Source organism: Capsicum annuum, chromosome 11, assembly GCF_002878395.1.
Source record: "Capsicum annuum cultivar UCD-10X-F1 chromosome 11, UCD10Xv1.1, whole genome shotgun sequence".
Lineage (NCBI taxonomy): Eukaryota > Viridiplantae > Streptophyta > Magnoliopsida > Solanales > Solanaceae > Capsicum > Capsicum annuum.
Window position 1 is genome coordinate 29501396 of NC_061121.1, and position 22966 is coordinate 29524361.

At 38.4% G+C, this 22966-nt stretch overlaps 1 long non-coding RNA gene across 1 annotated transcript; it reads right to left on the reverse strand.

The window, feature by feature from the left end:
- Window positions 1-355: 355 nt before the first annotated feature.
- Window positions 356-8553, reverse strand: LOC124888444. The gene is made up of 2 exons (XR_007046570.1): window positions 7689-8553; window positions 356-2437 (listed from the first exon to the last, which is right to left on the reverse strand). It is a non-coding gene; the product is annotated as an uncharacterized LOC124888444 (long non-coding RNA).
- Between the last annotated feature and the right edge of the window lie 14413 nt (window positions 8554-22966).

Here is a 22966-nt window from a genome sequence, read left to right on the forward strand (position 1 = left end):
AGCCAAATAAAAATCCAACTCCATAACATTTGGTTACTGGAACAATGTAAAAGAAAAGTGATCCTTGAGATGTTCATTATTCATTAACATAAACCAGCTACACAGCAAGCTAATACGTTATGTACATCTACGAAAGGGCTACTGCCACAAAATTAGAGTAGAGTTCCAAAAATTTTCAAAGCAAAACATGGGTTGTCTACATTCCAAATGACCTGCGCTAAACCTTAACCATTTAAGGGGAACTTAAGCAAATATGCACAAGGATGGGTTCAAACCTTAGTTTATGTGGCTAACAGGCTAATAAATTCACAAACGTCCTAACATCAATAAAAATAATGGATAAATAAGATTTCAATTTTGGTCCTAGTCTACATTTGCTGGTTATAACTTATGTCAAATCATTTATTATTTAAAGAACCTGTTAGGAAACAACACATATCACAACTTATCAATGCAAGATACCATATTCAGGAAGAAACGAGATGACAGTAACACTTGTAGATTTAAGATTTCCGGAAAAAAAATGAAACTTCATATCTAAGCTTAGTTCTTTATATTCAAGCATACTTCATCGACATCTTGGAATCGTATATAATCACAGGTATTACAGAAAACAGCCTCACATGATAATGAATTCAAAGAGAGTTGAGCACTTCCACATGTTCTTGATCCAACCAAGGGAAGCAAGAAATACGTCGGACATATGGAAAGCAGAGATTTGACAAGCGGCGTGGTTTCAGTCCTTCAAATAGTAGTAATTAAAAGGGAAAACAGAAACAATGGAGATAGGAAGAGTTTTACATATTCGTACATTTAGACGCAAAGCGACTATATATTGAAACAAAGGACAATCAAGGCAAAGCCATATTCTTACTCAATTTACCAAAAACAGATAGCAAAATCAGTATAGTTTGAAGCCAAGAAAAATCATGTATTCACAACAAGAGCACACAGGATGGGAAGTGATAGAGACGAGATAAGAATGGAGCCTACATAATGATTCAACATAGCTCTACATTTTCGACCAGACATAACCTTTCCAAACCAAATTGTTTACTGTAATCTACACATTATTGCACATTTAAAGGCAAAAGTTTCCAAGTTGAGTGAATCAGAAAGCCAAAATAGATTATTGTTTCAAGTTTTTCATCTTCAAAACTAACAGTTTACAATCCGACTAACTACACGATACATAACTGCTTCAAATATGCATTCCCAGCCAACCAACTGGAGTGAATCAGAAAGCCAAAACAGATTATTGTTTCACATTTTTCATCTTCAAAACCAACAGTTAACAACCCGACCAACCACACAATACGTAACTGCTTCGAATGTGTATTCGCAGCCAACCAAGATAGAGCAATCTACTTTAATCGAGACTTCTGATTTTCAATATATTCAAACTGAATCACGAACTAAGATATTCCATAAACATTAGATGATGAGCAAAATCGGATAGCCAGACACTATTTCATCTTAGGTTTATGTTTATGATAGGCCAAATGGAAATCATAGACTCAAATGATCAGTGAATTATCAAAAGATAAATATAATAAGATTAGACGGGATAGAATTTACCTTGCTTGGGGCAGTGAACTAGGGATTTTCTTCAGAGATTCAATTCAAACTTGTTTCGTGTAGTAAACCTTTTAACCCCCCGAGTCGATGAACGATTTTCCACCAACTTTGAGTACGAGCGATGAAAAGTAACGAGAGTTGGGAGGAACGATAATTGAAAAACTATGAAATAGAACAATAAAATCTAGGGATTGAAACAGTATGAAACTCAAAATTCCTCAATTTTCTAACCCTTTTCCCCCTCAATGAATGAATAGGGAGGTGTATTTATAGGAAAAACGCAGCTCCAACAGCTTTTTCAAGAAGCTAAAAATTCAAAATTTAAAAATGAAAAGAGAGGGAGAAAAAGAGCAAGAAGTCTTCAAACTTCACATCTTGAAGTGATGGAGAAGACTATTACAATCGTTAGGTCTGCAAAAGTGTCACGACCCGATTTCTTAAGTCGTGATGGCGCCTACCTTATCCCACCAGTAGGCAAGTCAATCCAAAGCTCGGAATGATAAGTAACGGGCTAATAGGCATGGACAAAATAAAAGATCGCGTATGATAATAACAACCACAATAATAAGTGAAAACTAAGAAGAAAGCATATGTATTATATCAAAACGAGAGGAGAAAAAAGGGTCAACTATACAAATGAATCCCTCCCAAGACCTGATAAGGTCAGTACTAGAGCCACTACTAACAGGTACCCAGAGTACTAGACAAAAATCTAAAATGTACACAAGTAGTCGCGAGTGAAAAAGACTAACTAGAGTAGGTAGAGGAGGATCAGCCTCGGACGACAGTAAACTCACCCCGCTCTAAACTAGCACTGAAAGGTAGGAACCACGTCAACGCCGATTGCTAGTACCTGGATCTGCATCAGGAAAAAGATGCAGAAGTGTAGTATGAGTACCAAAAACCACGGGTACTCAGTAGGCATCATCGGCCGACTGAGCTTAATACAGAAAAGGTATAACTACAATGCGAGGGCATAATCTGAGTCATTAGTAAGTAGGGATGGAAAGGTAAACAGCTACCAGGCTATGCAACGACTGTAAAGGAATAAACTTGTGCAATACAGAAAAATAATGATGCAGTAATAACAAATAAATCAAACATAACCTAACTGAGCCCCCATAAGCCCGCTAGGCACACTGAAGAAGACAATTAACCCAACCCTACCCCCATAAGCCGATGGGACACACAAGTGGTGAAAGTAAACATAAATAATCAGATGCCGAACTCGAACCGGAACTCAGAGTAACCCCAACTATAATCAGATGCCGGACTCGAACCGGAGCTCATAGTAACAATAATAGTCAATTGCCGGACTCGAACCGGATCTCATAGTAATCATAATAGTCAAAATGTGCAAACTTGGTCAATCGATCCACGATGACCCAAATGCTATCAAAACCACACGATGTACGAGGCAATCCACCTACAAAATCCATAGTAATTCGCTCCCATTTCCACTCGGGAATGGGTAGCTGCTGCAACAATCCACCAGGACTCTGATGCTCGAACTTTACCTGCTGACAATAAAGACATTGAGCTACAAACCCTGCTATATCTCTCCGCATACCACTCCACCAGTAATACTGCCTCAAATCTCTATACATCTTAGCTGTACCGGGATGAATAGAGTATCTAGAGATATGAGCCTCACGAAGAATCAACTAGATCAAATCTCCAATCCTTGGAACACAAATACGACCGTCAAACCTCAAGACACCCTCAGAATCTAGGGTAGCCCGCTGAGACTCACCCCTCAACACCTGTTCTCGAAGGATGCGAAGCCTGTCATCCTCTAATTGACGACTCCGAATCTGCTCCAACAAGGTGGATCTGGCCTCAACACTAGCAATGATTCTCTGAGGGTCAGAAATATCCAAACGAACCATCATGTTAGCTAAGGATTGAATGTCCAAAGCCAACGGCCGCTGAGAAGCTAAAATAAAAGCTAAGCTACCCATACTTACTGACTTTCGACTCAAGGCATCCGCTACCATATTCGCCTTACCCGGATGGTAGAGAATAGAGATATCATAGTCTTTCAGCAACTCAATCCACCTGCGCTGCCTCAAATTAAGCTCCTTCTGGGTCATAATATACTGAAGACAGCGGTGATCAGTAAATATCTCACAGCGGACCCCATACAAATAATGCCTCCAAATCCTAAGCTCAAATACTACCGTTGCCAACTCTAATTCATGGGAGGGGTAGTTGCGCTTATGCACCTTCAGCTGCCTCAATGCATATGCAATAACACGGCCACGCTGCATCAGAACACACCCCAAACCAACACCAGATGCATCTCAATAGACAGTAAAACCCTCGCCCTCAACAGGAAGAGTCAGAATAGGAGCTGAAGTAAGAAAATCCTTGAGCTTCATAAAGCTCGCCTCACAACTCGCAGACCACTGAAACGGAACCTCCTTCATGGTCAATCTAGTCATAGGGGCTGCAATAGAAGAAAACCCCTCAATGAACCGCCTGTAGTAACCTGCCAACCCAATAAAGCTGCGAACCTTAGAAGGTGGCGTAAGCTTAGCCCAACTACGAATAGCTCAATCTTGGCTGGGTCCACCATAATACCGTCCTTGGACACTATATGCCCCAAGAAAGCTACAGACTCAAGCCAAAACTCACATTTTGAGAACTTGGCATAAAGCCTGTGGTCTCTCAAAGTGCGAAGTATAGTCCTCAAATGTTGCTCGTGCTCCTCCTTACTCCTTGAATATACCAGAATGTCATCAATAAATACTATCACGAAGGAGTCCAAATATGGCCTGAACACGCAATTCATCAGATCCATAAAAGCTGCTGGAGCATTGGTCAACCTAAAAGACATCATCAGGAACTCATAATGACCATAAGGAGTCCTGAAGGCTGTCTTAGGGATGTCCGCAGCTCTAACTCTCAACTGATGGTAACCGGACCTCAAATCAAGCTTAGAAAACACTGCTGCACCCTGAAGCTGATCAAACAAATCATCGATGCGAGGCATAGGATACTTATTCTTCACAGTAACCTTATTTAACTGCCTGTAGTCGATACACATACGCAAGGAGCCATCTTTCTTCTTCACAAACAAAACTGGAGCACCTCAAGAAGATGCACTCGATCTGATAAATCCCTTACTCAGAAGATCTTGAAGCTGACTATTCAGCTCCTTCAGCTCAGCGGGAGCCATACGATACAGAGCTATAGAAATAGGTCAGGTTCCAGGCTCGAGGTCAATAATAAACTCTACATCACGCTCAGGAGGAAGGCCAGGTAGGTCGGTTAGAAATACATCAGAAAACTCGTGAATAATAGGGACGGAGTCAAGTGGGGAACTCTCAACACTAACATCCCGGATATATGCAAGAAAAGACTCACAACCCCTCGATATCAGTCTCCTAGCTTGGATGTACGAAATAATCCCCATTGGTGCATGGCTAACAGAACCCTGCCACACAACTGGGGGTATGCCAAGCAAAGCTAAAGTAACGGTCTTAGCAAAACAATCCAAGACCACATGGTAAGGAGACAACCAATCCATGCCTAGAATCATATCAAAATCAACTATATCTAGGACAATAAGGTCAATATGAGTATCAAACTCCCGAATAGTGACCAAACAAGATCTATATACCCGATCCACTACTAAAGAGTCACTCACTGGGGTAGCCACAAGTAACGGCACAGATAAAGACTCCGAATATAAACCCAGGCGCGATGTAAAATAAGTAGAAATATATGAAAAAGTGGAACCGAGATCAAACAAAGCAGAAGCTGGCTGATAGAACACGAAAATCGTACCTGTAATCACAGTATCTAAAGCCTCAGCCCCTGATCTACCTGGAACAACATACAAATTACCCTGTCCACTACTAGACTGGGTACCTGCCTAACCGCCTGCCCTACCTCCCTGTGGACTACCTCTAGAACCCTAGGAACTACCTCTACGACCCTGTACACCACCCTTACCTAACGGTGGCACTGATCTGATCGACTGCACAGCCAGAACTGGAGGTTCAATCATCCTACGCCGAGGACACTCACGGGTGAAGTGACCAATAACTCCGCAATCATAACATACCCCAGGCACCCTGCTCTGACTAGTAGGTCCAATGAATCCAGGATGGCCACCCTTACTCGACGATCCCAACTGAACAACCCTCTACAGCTGGCTGCTACTCTGACCACTGGAACTACAATAGACGGGATGACCCCTATCGGATATCTGAAGCAATGCCTGAATTGGCCTAATAGGCTGACCCTGATACTGAGAAAGCTGCTGATGAGGGTACCAACCGTGAAATCCTTGGCCTGAGGACTGTGAACCACTGTAACTACCCTGGTAGCATGATCTCTTATCGCTGCCCCCTTGGGCCTCATCATCCATCTCCTCTATGGAATAAACATGGACAGCTATCTTTGAAAAAGACTTCCCTGAAGTCACCAAACTCTGAGTAGCCCTACGGAGTGATAATCTTAATCCCCTAACAAAGCATCGAATCCGCTCCTACTCTATATCCAGAATCATAGTGGCATGTCGGGCTAACTCATAAAACCTCGCCTCATACTCCGCCACAGTCATGGAGCCCTGCCTCAATGCGGTAAACTCATCTCGAAGATGCTCACACACGCTACGAGGCATATACTTCCCCAAGAAAGCCTCGGAAAACTGAGTCCAAGTCACTGGTGGAGATCCAGCTGGCCTGGAATCAAGATAATCTGTCCACCACCTCCTTACTGCTGTGTTGAACTGATAAGAAACAAAGTCTACTCCTCGTGCCTCAAGCAGCCCCAAATTCGGCAACCGTTGCTCGCAACTGGATAGGAACTCATAAGCATCCTCTCTTGGGGTCCCAGCAAACCTGGGTGGAGTCAATCTCAAAAATCGACCCAACATCTTCTGCTCCTCTGTAGACATAAGTGGCTGGGCTATTGCCGGCTGTGGAACTACTGGTGCTGGTAAAACCTCTACCCTCAGCACTGCTACCGCAAGTTGTGCCCCTAAATCTACACCACCCTATGCTGCTGGCTGAGCTCCCACGATCGGTGGACCTCCAACTAACCCCAATAATTGAACTAATGTATCCCGAATAACCGAAGAAGATATAAAGCCGGGTGGAGCCTGGGTTGCCCCCTGGCCTACCTGCTGATGTGGTAGAATACCTGGAGTTCTCTCAATCCCCGAAGCTATAACGGTATCGAGTGATGGATTTTTGGCTTGATCTCGGATAGGGGCTGCTACTCTACCCTACCCTACGACAGTAAGCTCACCCCGCTCTAAACCAACATTGAAAGGTAGGAACCACGTCAATGTCGATTGCTAGTACCTGGATCTGCATCAGGAAAAAGATGCAGAAGTGTAGTATGAGTACCAAAAACCACGGGTACTCAGTAGGCATCATCGACCGACTGAGCTTAATACAGAAAAGGTATAACTACAATGCAAGGGCATAATCTGAGTCATTAGTAAGTAGGGATGGAAAGGTAAACAACTACCAAGCTATGCAACGGCTGTAAAGAAATAAACTTGTGCAATACAGGAAAATAATGATGCAGTAATAAAAAATAAATCTAACATAACCTAACTGAGCCCCCATAAGCCCGCTAGGCACACTGAAGAAGACAATTAACCCAACCCTACCCCCATAAGCCGGTGGGACACACAAGTGGTGAAAGTAAACATAAATAATCAGATGTTGGACTCGAACCGGAACTCAGAGTAACCCCAACTATAATCAGATGCCGGACTCGAACCGGAGCTCATAATAACAATAATAGTCAATTGTCGGACTCGAACCGGAACTCATAGTAATCATAATCCACCGATAATATTAAAATCCATATCATAACAATATAAATATCTAAATAATCATTCATTAATCTTAATTAAAAGGGATAAATTTTAGATTTTTGCATTTTAGCTTCACGTTTTAATGTAATAGATGCTATATTATGTTAAAAGATAATATTTCATTATTTACTAGAACGAGGCCCTAATCCAGATAAATAAGATAGTTTATATAAATCAAATAATATGCACCTACAAGTATTTATTCAAAGCTAGCATAATAGTTCACAATACATAAGCTCAATCTAAAAGTAGGATAAACCTAACTTACCTGGATGTCAAAACTCTAGTATATGTCCGCGAAGCTTTCGAATAATATCCTGCTAGAACCCGAATTTGAATAATCAACTAATAATTTAAGTGCTCAAATTGTGCAAAAATATTTTCGCACAAATCTTGGAACGTGCAGTACATGACACTTGGTTGCCTTTTGTTAAAAGGAAAAAATAAATATTTATTGAATAACCCTACTATCAATTATGCATGTGTCTATATATATACCAATATATGTATAAATAAAGGAAGATAAAAAAAAATCTTTCCAAATGGCCAATGTACAAGTGTGCGGCTGCAGCTACAAAATGTTGTTGTCAACACTTCATCCCACGTGTACGGTTAAATTAATTTCTTTACATTGCGTATAAAATCGGGTATTACATAAATTCATGGTAAAATAATTATAATATTTTGAATATACCATAATTAATAGAAAATTATTTCTAACAAAACTTCTATTATATAATAATAATATTTTAACATTTCTAAAATTACTATCTCTGCTTAAAATATTAATAAATCATAAAAGTCCATTATAAAGTGATATAAATATATCATCACTTAAAGAATTTTACAAATATCAAAAATATTCTAGAAGGGTAGTAAATTACATTTCTACCAAATGTCAAATTAAAATAAAGAATCTACAATATATTTAGATAGTACTAAAATTATATGAAAAATACAGAAAAATGACCGTAAGGGTCATTACAAAACACCACAAAATCGGCGAGGTTATCATAATTGAAATGATGGAATCTCTGGTTTTGGTTCAGTTTGAATATGATGAAGAAAGGATATCTTAGGGCTGTTTGCTGGTTTTAGGATGAGTCTTTTTGAGCCGGGTTAGGGGTTTTCTAGTTGGATTGGGCTGGTAGTTTTTTTGGGGGGATTTTGGGTTGATTTAATTAGGTTTTAAATGACTGAGAATTAATTAAGAAATTGGTCCAAGTGAATTAGTCTAATTTTCAAATCTATTTCACTTAACTAATTTGATGATGCTTTTATATATATATATATATATATATATATATATATATAAAATTCCACACATATAGGTACATATACACACGTGCTTAATTTTAAATATGTACATATGTTATATTTTAAATATGTTTAGCTATAATTCAAAATTTAAATAAAAAAATAGAGTAAGTTTACAAAAAAATATGACAATATAGTAAGAATTATGGTAATACACTAGAATATTTATATATGATAATTTAAAAATGTATTTATTTATTCATTTTTCTCGAGCAAATTCGTAATATGTGATACTAGTATTTTAATAAAGATAAGAGAAAAAAAATCATTTTCAAACTGTTAAAAATAATTTTTAAAAAATAAAAAAAATAAAAAAATAAAATAAAATAAGAAAAATATATTGAAAATATATTAGACAATCCTAAGCATTGAGAAATTAATTTTATCAAAAAGAAAAGTCAAAATTAGGTGTCAACAGATACGATAGCAGACCCAACGGTGCAGTTAATAAAGAAGGAATTGGCTGGAGTAACAACCATAAGAAGAGCAGTTAGGCAAGGTCAAATTAATATTGAGGCTCTTTATGACCAACCTGTTGCAACAGATTTGGGTGCTTCTTCTGGGGGTGTTGCTTGTGGAGTTGTTGATGTTGGTGGCATCCATGCTGATGTTGATGCTCAAGAAAAAATAAATATGTTCGAAAACACTCCTTTCACAGGCCCCTCTTACCCATACAATAGTCCCTCTCACTCTTACACCGGTCTCTCCCACCCTTACAGTGGTCCCTCTTACCTCTCTTCACCCTCATGTTCTCATTACAAATGTGAAGAGTGCAAGGACATACAAGATAAACTCTTTGAAAAAGTAGAGGCTATGGCTAAACCTGTCAAGGAATTAAAATCCAAGAGGGGTGTCATACCATCCAAGAAGGTGAGAGATCCATACACTCCTACAATGGCGGTTAGGAGGAAGAAAAGAGCGATTAGCCAAATACTCTCCAATTGAAAACCAAAAAAAATTGTAACTCCCCTTCTCCAAAAGTTGTTGAAGTTCAAGGGCTATTGAAGAAGGTGGACATATACGCGGAACTTGGCTCCAAAGAGAAGAGGGATTTGCAACCCGTTCTAAAGGCACCTATCGGCTATATGGGTTCAGCTCCCCTTCTGAAAGGTCCCTAGTGCGTGTTAACCGCATGAATTGAGGAAAAATCAAGGAAAAACTAAAGTTACCAAGGAATTAGTGATCCCAATATATATACATATATACACACACATATATATATATATATTTAATATTTAATTTATATAATATATATATATATGTATATATATTATATATATATGTATATCAAGTGTGCGTCAAGCACACGGGTCATATAGACCCCCAATGCTGGAAAATATGATTTCCAGTGTTCGTCACTCCTAGACTTACACCTTCACGGTGAGCTACACAATTTCCTTTAAGCTCAAATTAAAACAATTTGCACATAAACTAATCCATTAACCCAGGAGTCATTCATTAAGGCATTTACCACTTGGTATTATCATACCAATATGCTTGAAAGCTAAATTAATTATGCCAAACAAATTCGCACAACCAAATTGGGCTCCCAGGTTCTATTTAAATCCAAAACCAAGGCCATCCAAAATTATATTCATATCCATTTATCCTTTAATGCAATGCATTGGGTTCGAAACAAATTAAACCATGCAATAATCCAAATTAATAATCAAGATTATAAAATGGGTTGAAGTTAAAGCCAATTCTAAGTCAAAATTCATCCAATTTGGGGAAACCCATGTCCCCCATTCCAATAATTTAAACAATGCACCAATTCTTTCCCCAAAACATCAATTTAAAGAATAAATAATCAATTTAAAACATGGGACAAGTAATTCAATCAGAAACAACCAAAACTCCTCAACCCAATTTTAATACCCATAATTTAAATCACATAAAAGTCCATTCAATTAATACAACAATGTAAAATTCAAGTTTAGAGAAGAGAAACATTCCTGTAATACACAAGGAATCGAAAACAATTCAAAGTTTGGAGCCCAGATAATGAATTTACTGCAAAACCCTTGAATGTTCTTGGGTTTTGAGTTTGAGAGAGAAAAAGAATGATTTTATTATTGAAAATTGAAGGGAATGGAGTTATTTATGTTATAAGATCGTACACGGGGTAAAAAGATCAAAAGCCCCTCAACCCCAGTGAAAAAAATAAAAAACTAGATGAAATTAAAATAGTAGCATGGCACGCCAATATCGTAGCATCCGTGCCACGCTAATATCGCAGAGGTTAACCTCTACGACATGTCATGGAGGCTTACTGTAATTCCCCGAGAGTCCACCCTGGGCGTCACACAGTGCTTACGACCTCGAAGGAACACAAACTAGCTCATGATTGGTACCTGTTGTGAGCACTGAATATAATACTGAAATATTTATATGCATAAGAAATCTGAAAATGGCATAAGGTTCTCAAAATACTGAAATAATAACTGCGTATAACTGATAATAACATCTAAAAACTAAATAATTGACGATGCTAGTCTGAAAGCCTCTAACTGTCTGAATATGGAGTTGATGGGAAAAACCCCCAACTAACTCCGACTGAAATAACTACTGAACCACTGGAATACTGAATTAGATAAACTCTAACCTCAAAATATGAGGATTCACCACTATATCTGCTGTTGATAGCCTGAGCTACTAAGTATGGTCAGGAACCTGAGCGTCTGAACCTATGATATGAGACATTATAGCATAAAAGAGAGTATCCTATCAGTACGTGGAATGTACTGGTATGCTAAGTGAGGTAATACTGATATACATGGGTTCATATGTATGAGATAATAACTGACTAAATGAGCATCATAAAGTAACTGGATGAGAGTACATGCAAAATTGTAACTACTAAACATGCAATGCTGCGCATATAGGTATACATCATGTATCTGAGATTATACTGAAACTGAGTACTAAATTCTGATGGCTGAGTAACTGATAACTGATAGCCATGGTTCTATAGAACTGATTGAGTTCTTCACTAAATACCGAGACTAAAACTGTAACTGTAGGAGTATTTGACAGACCCCGATATAGAGTGATTTGAGGTCCAACCTGTGACCCCATTTGCAAGGGTATTAGTACCGTGCCACAGGTTACTAACAATATTGTGTCAACCCTAATATGGTAGGAAGACTCATGAAATATGTATATGATTGCGTCAACCTTAGTCTGGCAGGAGGACGACTTACCCTACACTGGCTACGTAATTCTGTAACTCAAGGATTGCTACTTAGGGTCAAACCCTATATGGAAGGAATTCCCCTATTCCTAGGTTCGCTCGGTGCTGAATCCTACTCCCAATTGAAAGAAACTGATCACTAAACTATACTAAGCTTGAATGAACTGACCCTGATCGTGTTGACTGACTGAATTGGACTGAGTTCACTAAGTTCTGTTAACCAACTGAGTACTACTGTTCTTGACCTTTACTGGGACTATTCTATAACTACTACAACTAAGTAAACAACTAGATTTCGGGGAATAAATATCCCCATGACTCGATAGCATAATTGATAAACTCATATCTCAACCTTAACAACACAACAATAGGTTACCATGCATGATTTACTTATATGGGCATTTTATCAAACACTTGGGGAGCATGATTGCTATATATGAGAACTAACCACACAGGGCATCATAACTACAATATGCAACTTGAAAATTCAAGGGTTTTTACATGAGAGATTCATAATCCAATACACATGCTAACTTAATTTCATGGAACTCATAAAAGATCTTAACTTGAAACCCAGACAACAACACAAACATAGGCATAATTCAATTCTTAACATGGGAATCATAATTCAAGTTTTGAAAAGAGTTCTTGAACTCCAAGGGTAGAAGGAAACCCAAGGATGAACACCTAATATACTTTGATTGTTGAATTCATGGGAATTCTTAATGAATTCTTGAGATTAGACTTGAAGTTGATGAACCTAGGGTTTTGTTCTTGAGAGGTTTTGGGAAGAATGAATGTATTTTTCCCTTTTGGAAGCTTAATTTCATGTTTTGGCTGAACTGGGTGAGGGGAAAAGAACCTAAATTCCCTTGGAAAATCATAATTTAATGAGAAAAATATGCCAGTAATGCGATAACTGACGCACCACATTGATGGAGTCAATTCAATTATCGATAAGTTGCATTGATAGTGTCAACATAATAGCCAATGCAACACGTCATGATCACATTGGCTTGCTGTTTTGGTCATCCAAACATGACTCAAATAATGTTCAAAAAACCCAAAACTCACCCAAGATGACCTATTGACATCCCTGATCATGAATCAACTTAAAAATCGATATTCTAAGGTCGTAAGGATCTAAAATAAGATCATCCATTACGAAGGTTAAAATATAATTCTAAGTCTTAATACTTAGCTGAATTTTTCTAAGTCTAGGACCCCTTATTAAAACCTATATGGGACTGAATTGAACTAGAACTTTTATGGGATCTTACAATATCTCCCTCTCGAGAACATTTGTCTTCAAATAAGACTAACTAAACTGAGAGGGACTGAGGAACTGTACTTATACTGACATGCATAATTGAAGCATGACTGAATTTTGGAGACATGACACATGACTGAACTGTTTCATAAATGCATGAATGATATAAGAATGTTTTGCAGCTGTAACTGTGCATAGAATATAGTAAATCTAAGAAAGGTTGTTACCTTAGGCTGAGTCTGAGTTTACAGTGAAGAGGAGAGGATACTTGGTTCGCATGTCTGCCTCCTATTCATAAGTAGCTCCCTTAACGACCTAATTCTACCAAATAACTTTGACTAAAGAAACTTCTTTGTTCCTTAGTCTGCGAATCTGACGATCAAAGTTTTCGACTGGGACTTTCTCATAAGAGAGACTGTTCTGAAACACTATACTCTCTACGGGGACTACAAATGCTGGGTCCCCTATGCACTTCTTTTGCAAGGATACATAAAATACTGGGGGCACTGATGCTAAGTCTGCAGGCAACTCAAGTTCATAGGCTACCTTTCTAAAATGACTAAAATCCATTAGGACCAGTATATTGGGGACTAAGCTTCTCCTTCTTACCAAACCTCTTCACCCTTTCATGGGAGAGATTTTCAAATACACATAATCACCAATCTCAAATTCAAGGTCTTTCCGTCTCACATCTGCATAAGATTTCTGTCGGCTCTGGGCTGCCTTAATCCTCTCCCTGATCAACTGCACTTTCTTTAAAGTATCAAACACCAAGTCAGGACCCATTATCGCGGTCTCACCTAATTCAAACAAACTAATGAGAGATCTACATCTTCTCCCATAAAGAGCCTCAAACGGATCCATTTGAATACTGGAATGATAGTTTTTACTATACACGAACGCAATCAAAGGTAAGTGGTCATCCTAACTACCCTTAAAGTCAATGACATACATTCTCAACATATATTCGAGAGTCTGAATGGTCCTTTATTCTTGACCACCTGTCTTAGGGTGAAAGGTTGTACTGAGATGAACTTAGGTACCAAGGCCCTTTTGGAAGGATTTCCAAAAGTGAGAGGTGAACTGCGTACCTCTATTTGAAATAATGGACAATGGGACACCGTGTAACCTAACCAACTCTCTGATATAGAGCCTGGCATAATCCTCATCTGAGTAAGAGGTATAGACTGACAACAAAATGGGTTGATTTGGTCATCCTATCCATAATGGCCCAAATCAAATCATGCTACCGACGAGTACGAGGCAAACCTATCATGAAATCCATATTTACTTCTTCCCACTTCCATGTGGGAATACTGAACTCCTGCATAGAACCGCTAATTTTGGTGCTCAATCTTCACCTGCTGACATGTGGAGCACTTAGCCACAAACTCTACAATATCCCTCTTCATCCCACTCCACTAATAGAACTCCCACAAATTGTGGTACATCTTAGTAGCCCCTGGATGAATGGAGTAACGTACACCATGCGCTTCTGCAAGAATTTGCTGCCTTAAGCCATCAGCACCTGGCACACAAAGTTGACCCCGGCAACGTAACACACTATCTCCCCCTTGGGAGAAAACCTCTACTTTATGATCTTTGACTAATTCTTTTAAATTGATTAGACTGGGATCTCTATCTTGCTTTACTTTTACTTCGGAAACCAATGATGATTCTGAACTATTCTGCACCTAAATACTTCTCTTAGCTGAATTAACCAAATGAACACCTAGTTTGGCAAGCTAATAAACTTCCTGAACTAACTTCTTCTTAACATCCTCAACGTGAGCAACACTACCCATGGACAACCTAGTGAGGGCATCTGCCACTACATTAGCCTTGTCCAGATGATACAGAATACTCATGTCATAATTTTTCAACAACTCTAACCACCTTCTCTGATGCAAGTTCAGGTCTTTCTACAAAAACACATACTGCAGGCTTTTGTGGTCTGTGAATACCTCAACATGCACCCCTATACAAATAGTGCCTCCAAATCCTTAAGGCAAACACAACAGCTACTAATTCAAGATCATGGGTAGGATAATTCTTTTCATGGGGCTTAAGCTGTTTAGAGTAATAGACTATGACCTTACCCTTCTGCATTAGGAAACAACCCAAACCAACTCTAAAAGCATCAAAATATACAAAAAATCTATTTGAACCATCAGGCAAAGTCAAAATTGGGGTTGTAGTGAGTCGAGTCTTCAACTACTGAAAACTCTTCTTACAAGAATCTTATCACTGAACTTGACTTTCTTCTGAGTCAATATGGAAATCGGGGATGCAACAGACGAAAACCCTTCAACAAACCATCAGTAATAGCCAGCCAGCCCCAAAAAACTCCTGATATCTGATGGAGAGATGGGTCTAGACCAGTTTCTCACTGTTTCGGTATTTTGAGGATCAACTTTAATGCCATCACTGGAAAATACATAACCAAGAAATGTTACTAATCTTATCCAAAACTCACACTTACTGAATTTAGTGAACAAATAATGGGATCCAAGAGTTTGTAACACTATTTTGAGATGGTTATCATAATATATGTTTATTAAGGGAGTAGACAAGAATGTCATCGATGAAGACTATGACAAAAATATCCAAGTACTACTTGAACACGCGGTTTATCAAGCCCATGAAAGCTGCTGGAGCATTGGTAAGACAAAATGAAATGACTAGGAATTCAAAGTGACCATACCAAGTTTTGAAAGTTGTTTTTGGAATGTCACATTCTCTTACTATAAGCTGATGATAGCCTGATCTGAGGTCTATCTTAGAAAAGTAACTGGCACCCTAAAGTTGGTCGAACAAGTCATCGATTCTAGGATGTGGGTACTAATTCTTGACTGTGACGTTGTTCAACTAACGGTAGTCTATACATATTCTAAAAGAACCGTCTTTCTTTTGCATGAATAGAACTGGTGCGCCCTAAGGAGATACGTTGGGCCTGATAAGTCCTTTGTCTAAGAGGTCTTTCAACTGTTATTTTAACTCTTTAAGTTCAGCTGGATCCATTCTGTATGGCGTAATATTGATGGGTTGAGTATAGGAAAGAAGGTTTATTCCAAAGTTAATTTCCCTTTCAGGAGAAACTCCGAGGAGATCTTCGGGAAACACATCTAGGAATTCACTTGCGACTGGAACTGACTCAAGGTTAGGAGTCTTAGAACTAGAATCTTTGACTCACACCAAATTATAGACTCATCCCTTGGATATCATTTTTCTTGCTCTAAGGTATGAAACAAGTTGACTTTTAAGTGTTGTGGTACTATCCCTCTATTTAAGGATCTGTTCATTTGGGAACTGAAAATAGACAATTCTACTCCTATAATCAACTAAAGCATAGCATAAATGGAGCCAATCCATGCCAAGAATGACGTCAAAATCCATCATCTCTAGCTCTATCAAGTCTGCTAAAGTAACTTTCTAAAACATCATAACCGGACAGTTCCTGTATAACCGTCGGGCTATGATAGATTTACCTACTGGGTTAGAGACTGAGAAGGGTTATGCTAAGATTTTGGGACTGACTCTGAAGTCGACAACTATATAAGGAGTTACAAAGGACAAAGAAGCTCCTAGATCTAGCAAAGCATAAATATGTAAGTAAAAGACTTGCAACTCACCAGTAACTATATTAGGAGAATTCTCCTGATCCTGTCGGGACTAAAGTGCATAAAACCTATTTGGGCATTGCCCACTGGTGGCACTGAAAGCGACACCTTACTAAGATGGGCAACCGGACTGAACCTGGGGACGATTATGTTGACTCTGTGAACTAACTTGAGGATACTCTATGATCTTATGGCTTGGCTTACCACACCCAAAACACACATCGCTACCAGCCCTGCAGACACTTTGATGATTTTTGTCATATTTCTGACAAAGAGGATTTGTTCGAGCACTGCTAACACTACCTTGAGATTTAGAGACTGGCACCCTATCCTTATTACTATTTCTGAATTTAGGCACCGGAGCACTGGCTGAGGACGGAGTTGGGATTGAATATTTCAGGCAGAACTGAGGACGATTACCACCTTCAGACTTAGGTTGAGTGAAGGTGAAGCTGCCTATTCTAGCTGTCTTATTCTCCCTCTTAGTATTCTGTTCCTCAATCTGTTGAGCATGGACTATCAACCTAGCCAAGTCTATCTCCTTAATCAGCATTGTGATCCTACACTCCTTAACCATACTATTAGACACACCAAACACAAACTTACTTATCTTAGACCTGCTATCAGCTACCACATGATGAGCATACCTGGCCAATTTAGTAAACTTGAGGAAATACTTTTTCATACTCATATTGCCTTGATTCAGATTGATAAAATCTAACACCTTAGCCTCCCTCAACTTCAATTAGAAGAACCTATCTAAAAAGGTAGTAGTAAACTCCTCCTATTCTATAGGCCTTGCCTCTGCACCCCTATCTACCTTCCACTGCTTAAACCATGTATGAGCCACATCCTGCAACTTATAGGCAGCTAACTCAGTACTCTCATTAGTGGTTACCCCCATAATGTCTGTTACTTTATGCACCATGTCAAGGAATTCATATGGGTCTTCTTTTGACTTAGACCCTAAAAACAAAGACTCTACTTGACGTGGATTTCAGACTCCCTAGTACTCTTTAGAATCTTAGACTCTGATACTAAGTTTGTAATGCCCCGAGAGTAAACCCTGGGCATCACACAGTGCTTATAACCCCGAAGGACCACAAGCTAACCCATGATTGGTACCTGCTGTGAGCGCTGAATATAATATTGGAATATATATATGTGGAAGAAATTTGAAAATGTCATAAGGTTCTCAAAATACTGAAATAATAACTGAATATAACTGATAATAACATCTGAAAACTGAATAAACTACTATGCTAGTCTGAAAGCCTTTAACTTTCTAAATATGGATGTTATGAGACAAACCCCCAACTAACTCCAACTGAAATAACTACTGAACTGCTGGAAAACTGAATTAGATAAACTCTATCCTTGAATTATGAGGACTCACCACTATATCTGCTGCTGATAGCCTGAGTTGCTAAGTACGGTCAGGAACCTGAGCATCCGAACCTATGATATGAGGCATCATAACGCAAAAGAGAGTATTCGATTAGTACGTGGAATATACTGGTATGCTAAGTGAGGTAAGGCTGATATACATGGGTTCATATGGATGAGATGATAACTGACTGAATGAACCTCATGAAGTAATTGGATGAGAGTACATGCAAAACTGTAACTACTGAATATACTGAACATGTAATGTTGTGCATATAGGTATACATCATGTATCTGGGATTATACTGAAACTGAGTACGGAATTCTGATGGCTGAGTAACTGATAACTGATAGCCAAGGTTTTGTAGAACTGACTGAGTTTTTCACTGAATACTGATATTGAAACTGTAATTGTGGGAGTATTTTTAACTGACATACCCCGATATAGACTGATTTGAGGTCCAATCTGTGACCCCAGTTGGAAGGGTGTTAGCACCATGCCACGGGTTACTAAAAATGCTATGTCAACCCTAATTTGGCAGGAAGACTCATGAAATATATATATGATTGCGTCAACCCTAGTCTGGCAGGAGGACGACTTACCCTACGCTGGCTACATAGTTTTGTAATTCAGGGACTACTACTAAGGGTCAAACCCTAACTGGCACAAATGCCCCCATCCCTAGGTTCACTCGGTGATGAATCCTACTCCCAACTGAAAGACACTGATCACTAGACTATACTAAGCTGACTGAACTGAACCTGATCATGTTGACTGACTGAACTGGACTGAGTCCACTGAGTTCTGTTAACCGACTGAGTACTACTGTTTTTGACCTTTACTAGTACTATTCTATAACTACTGCAACTAAGTAAACAACTAGATTTCGGGTAATAAATACCCCCTGGACTTGACCATAATTGATAAACTCATATCACAACTTTAACAACACAACGATAGATTACCATGCATGATTTACTCATATGGACATTTTATCAAACACTTGGGGAGCATGATTGCTATACATGAGAACTAACTATATAGGGCATCATAACTACAATATGCAACTTGCAAATTCAAGGGTTTTTACATGAGAGATTCATAATCTAACACACATACTAACTTAATTTCATGGAACTCATAAAAGATCTTAACTTGAAACCCATACAACAACACAAACATAAGTATAATTCAATTCATAACACAGGAATCATAATTCATGTTTTGGAAAGGGTTCTTGAACTCCAAGGGTAGAAGGAAACCCAAGGATGAACACCTAACATACCTTAATTGTTGAATTTGAGGGAATTATTAATGAATTCTTGAGACTTGGACTTGAAGTTGAAGAACCTAGGGTTTTGTTCTTGAGAGGTTTTTGGAAGAATGAATGTATTTTGCCTTTTTGGAAGCTTAATTTTGTGTATTGGCTGAATTGGGTGAGGGGAAAAGGACCTAAATTCCCTTGAAAAATCATAATTTAATGAGCAAAATATGCCCGGTGATGCGATAATCAATGCTCCACATAGATGGTGTCGACGAGATTATCGATGCATCATGTCGATGGTGTCAATCCGATAGCCAACGCGACGCATCATGATCGCATTGGCTTGCTATTTGGTTATCCAAATATGACTCAAACGATGTTCAACAAAATCTGAAACTCACCCAAGATGACCTATTGACATCCATAATCATGAATCAACTTAAAAATCGACATTCAAAGATCATAAGGATCGAAAATAAGATCATCCAATTACGAAGGCTAAAAAATGATTCTAAGTCTTAACACTTGGCTGAATTTTTATTACAAACTATATGGGACTGAATTGAACTAGAACTTTTACGGGGTCTTACACTTACTGCCTCAGGATCCCAAAATGACACTGAACCCCATTCAAAAAATTCTAAACTTTCCTAATACACCCTTTTAACATCCCTAAACATAATTCAACTAAAAAATTGACATCATGCATGCGGGAGGGTAAAAAATAAAATCATCAAAGTTTTACGGAGTCTCACATTATCTTTCCCTTAGGATCATTTGTCCCCGAATGATGAGTTAAGATACTTTTAGTACGAGAATAAAAAGAATACATCAGAATCAAATGACATATTTGAATTACATCAAGAGGAAAACGGGACTCATATCTTAAGAACTCTCATCCAACACAGAGAACAAGAATAGGTATTTGGCCTTCATATCATCCTCGGCTTCCAATGTAGCTTCTTCTACCTTTTGATTTCTCCAAAGGATTTTCGTAGAAGTTGTATCCTTTATTCTCAATCTATGAACTTTATCCAATATTTCAATCAGGATTTTTTCATAAGATAAGAAATCCGTAACATCAACATTCTCAACAGGCACTATCAAGGAAGGATCACCCCTACACTTTTTCATCATGAACACATAAAAAATAGGACGAGTCAAAGCTAAACTTGTAGGAAAATCTAACTCATAAGCAATATTCCCAATCCTCCTCAAAATCTAATATGGACCAACATAACGGGTACTAAGCTCCCCCTTCTCCCCAAACCTCATGACTCCTTTCATATAAGACGCCTTCAAGAATACCCAATCATTTACTTTAAACTCCAAATCATCAGGTATCACATCTGCATAAGACTTTTGGAGACTCTGAGTAGTCTTAAGTCATTCTCTAATCACTTTTACCTTCTCCATGGCTTGATGAAACAAGTCAGGACCAAATAACCTAGTCTCACCAACCTCAAACCATCCAATAGGATACCTACACCTTCTACCATAGAGAGCCTTGAAAGGAGCTGTCTGAATGCTAGAATGATAACTGTTATTGTATGCAAACTCAATAAGAGGCAAGGGATCAACCCAACTACCCTTAAAAATAATCACACAGGCCTTTAGCATATCCTTCAAAGTCTAAATAGTCCATTCCACTTATCGATCCATTTGAGGGTGTAAAACTGTACTAAGGTTCACCTGAGTACCCAAACCTTTCTGAAACAAACAACAGAAGTGAGAAAAAAACAGCTTACCCCAATTCAAAAAGATGGACACTGGAGCACCATGCAATTTCATAATCTCCTAAATGAACAACTTTGCATAATCCTCTCCCGAGTAGTTAATCCTTACAGGCAATAAGTGAGCTGACTTAGACATTCTATCCACAATGACCCAAATAGAATCATATTGATTTTGATACTATAGAAGACCCGTAATAAAATTCATATTGATCATTTTCCACTTCCACATGGGAACCTATCTCTTGAGAAATGCCACTAAGCCTCAAATGCTCAAACTTAACTTACTGACAAACCATACACTTACTAATGAAATTCACCATATCTCTTTTCATATTATTCCACTAGTAGATTTCCTTCAAGTCATGATATATCTTAGTCGAACTCAGATAAACTATATACCTAGACTTATGAGCCTTAGTCAAAATCCTTTCTCGGAACCCATCAATATCAGGAACACACAACCTACCTTGATATCTCAAGATACTATCTCCCTTAATTTTGAAAGCCGTAACCTTCTACTAACCTACATCATCCTTAATCTGCATAAGTTGGGATCCAAAGTCTGTTCTCTTTCACCTCAGCACCAAGAAATAATTTAACTACTTCATAAACAATCACTCCCCTATCCTCAGAGTCCAAAAGACAAACTCCTAAGTTAGCCAACTTATAAATGTAATTCACCAATCCTCTTTTCTTCTCATCAACATAGTATAATCTCCCTATAGACAACCTGCCAAGAGCATCAACAACAATATTAGCTTTACCTGGATAGTAGTACAAACCCATGTCATACTCCTTAAGCAATTTAAGACACTGCCTCTACCTGAGATTCAACTCCTTTTGCTTAAGTACATACTGCAACCTCTTATGATCTGAATAGATGTATGTCTACATGCACTCCATATAGATAATAACGCCAAATCTTCAAGGCAAAGACCAAAACCGTTAACTCTAGATCGTGAATCATTAAATTTCTCTTATGAACCTTAAGTTTCTTGGAAGCATAGGCTACGACCTTACCATGTTGCATTAAAACACAGCTCAGTCCCACACGAGATACATCACAAAACAAAAAAAAAATCAGTACCCTTGAGCAGGGTCAAAACAGGTACAAAAGTCAACTTATCCTTCAATTTCTCAAAACAACCCTCACAAGCATCGAACCATAAAAATTTAAGTTTTTCTTAGTTAACTTCATCAACGAAGCAACAATAGATAAGAAACTCTCCATAAATCTCCTATAATACCCAGTCAAGCCCAAGAAGCTCCTAATATTGGTTGGCATCGTAGGTCTAGGCCATTTCTTAACAACCTCAACTTTCTGTGGATCCACTTTGATCCCCTCATGACAACATGCCCGAGAAAGCCCACAACATTTAGCCAAAACTCACACTTAGAAAAATTCTCATACAATATCCGGTTTTTAAGAGTTTACAACATAATTCAGAGATAATTGACATGATCTTCCTCACTCTTAGAGTACACCAAGATGTCATTAATAGAGACTATAACAAATAAATCTAGAAACTACCCGAAAACCCAATTCATAAACACAGCCTGAGCATTAGTCAACCCAAATAACATAACCAAAAACCCATAGTGACCATACCGGGCTCGAAAACCAGCCTTGGGAATATCAACCTCCATAATATTCAACTTATGATAGCCTAAATGGAGATCAATATTAAGAAACACCTAGCACCCTAAAGCTGATCAAAAAGATCATCAATCCTAGAAAGAGGATATGTATTTTTCATGA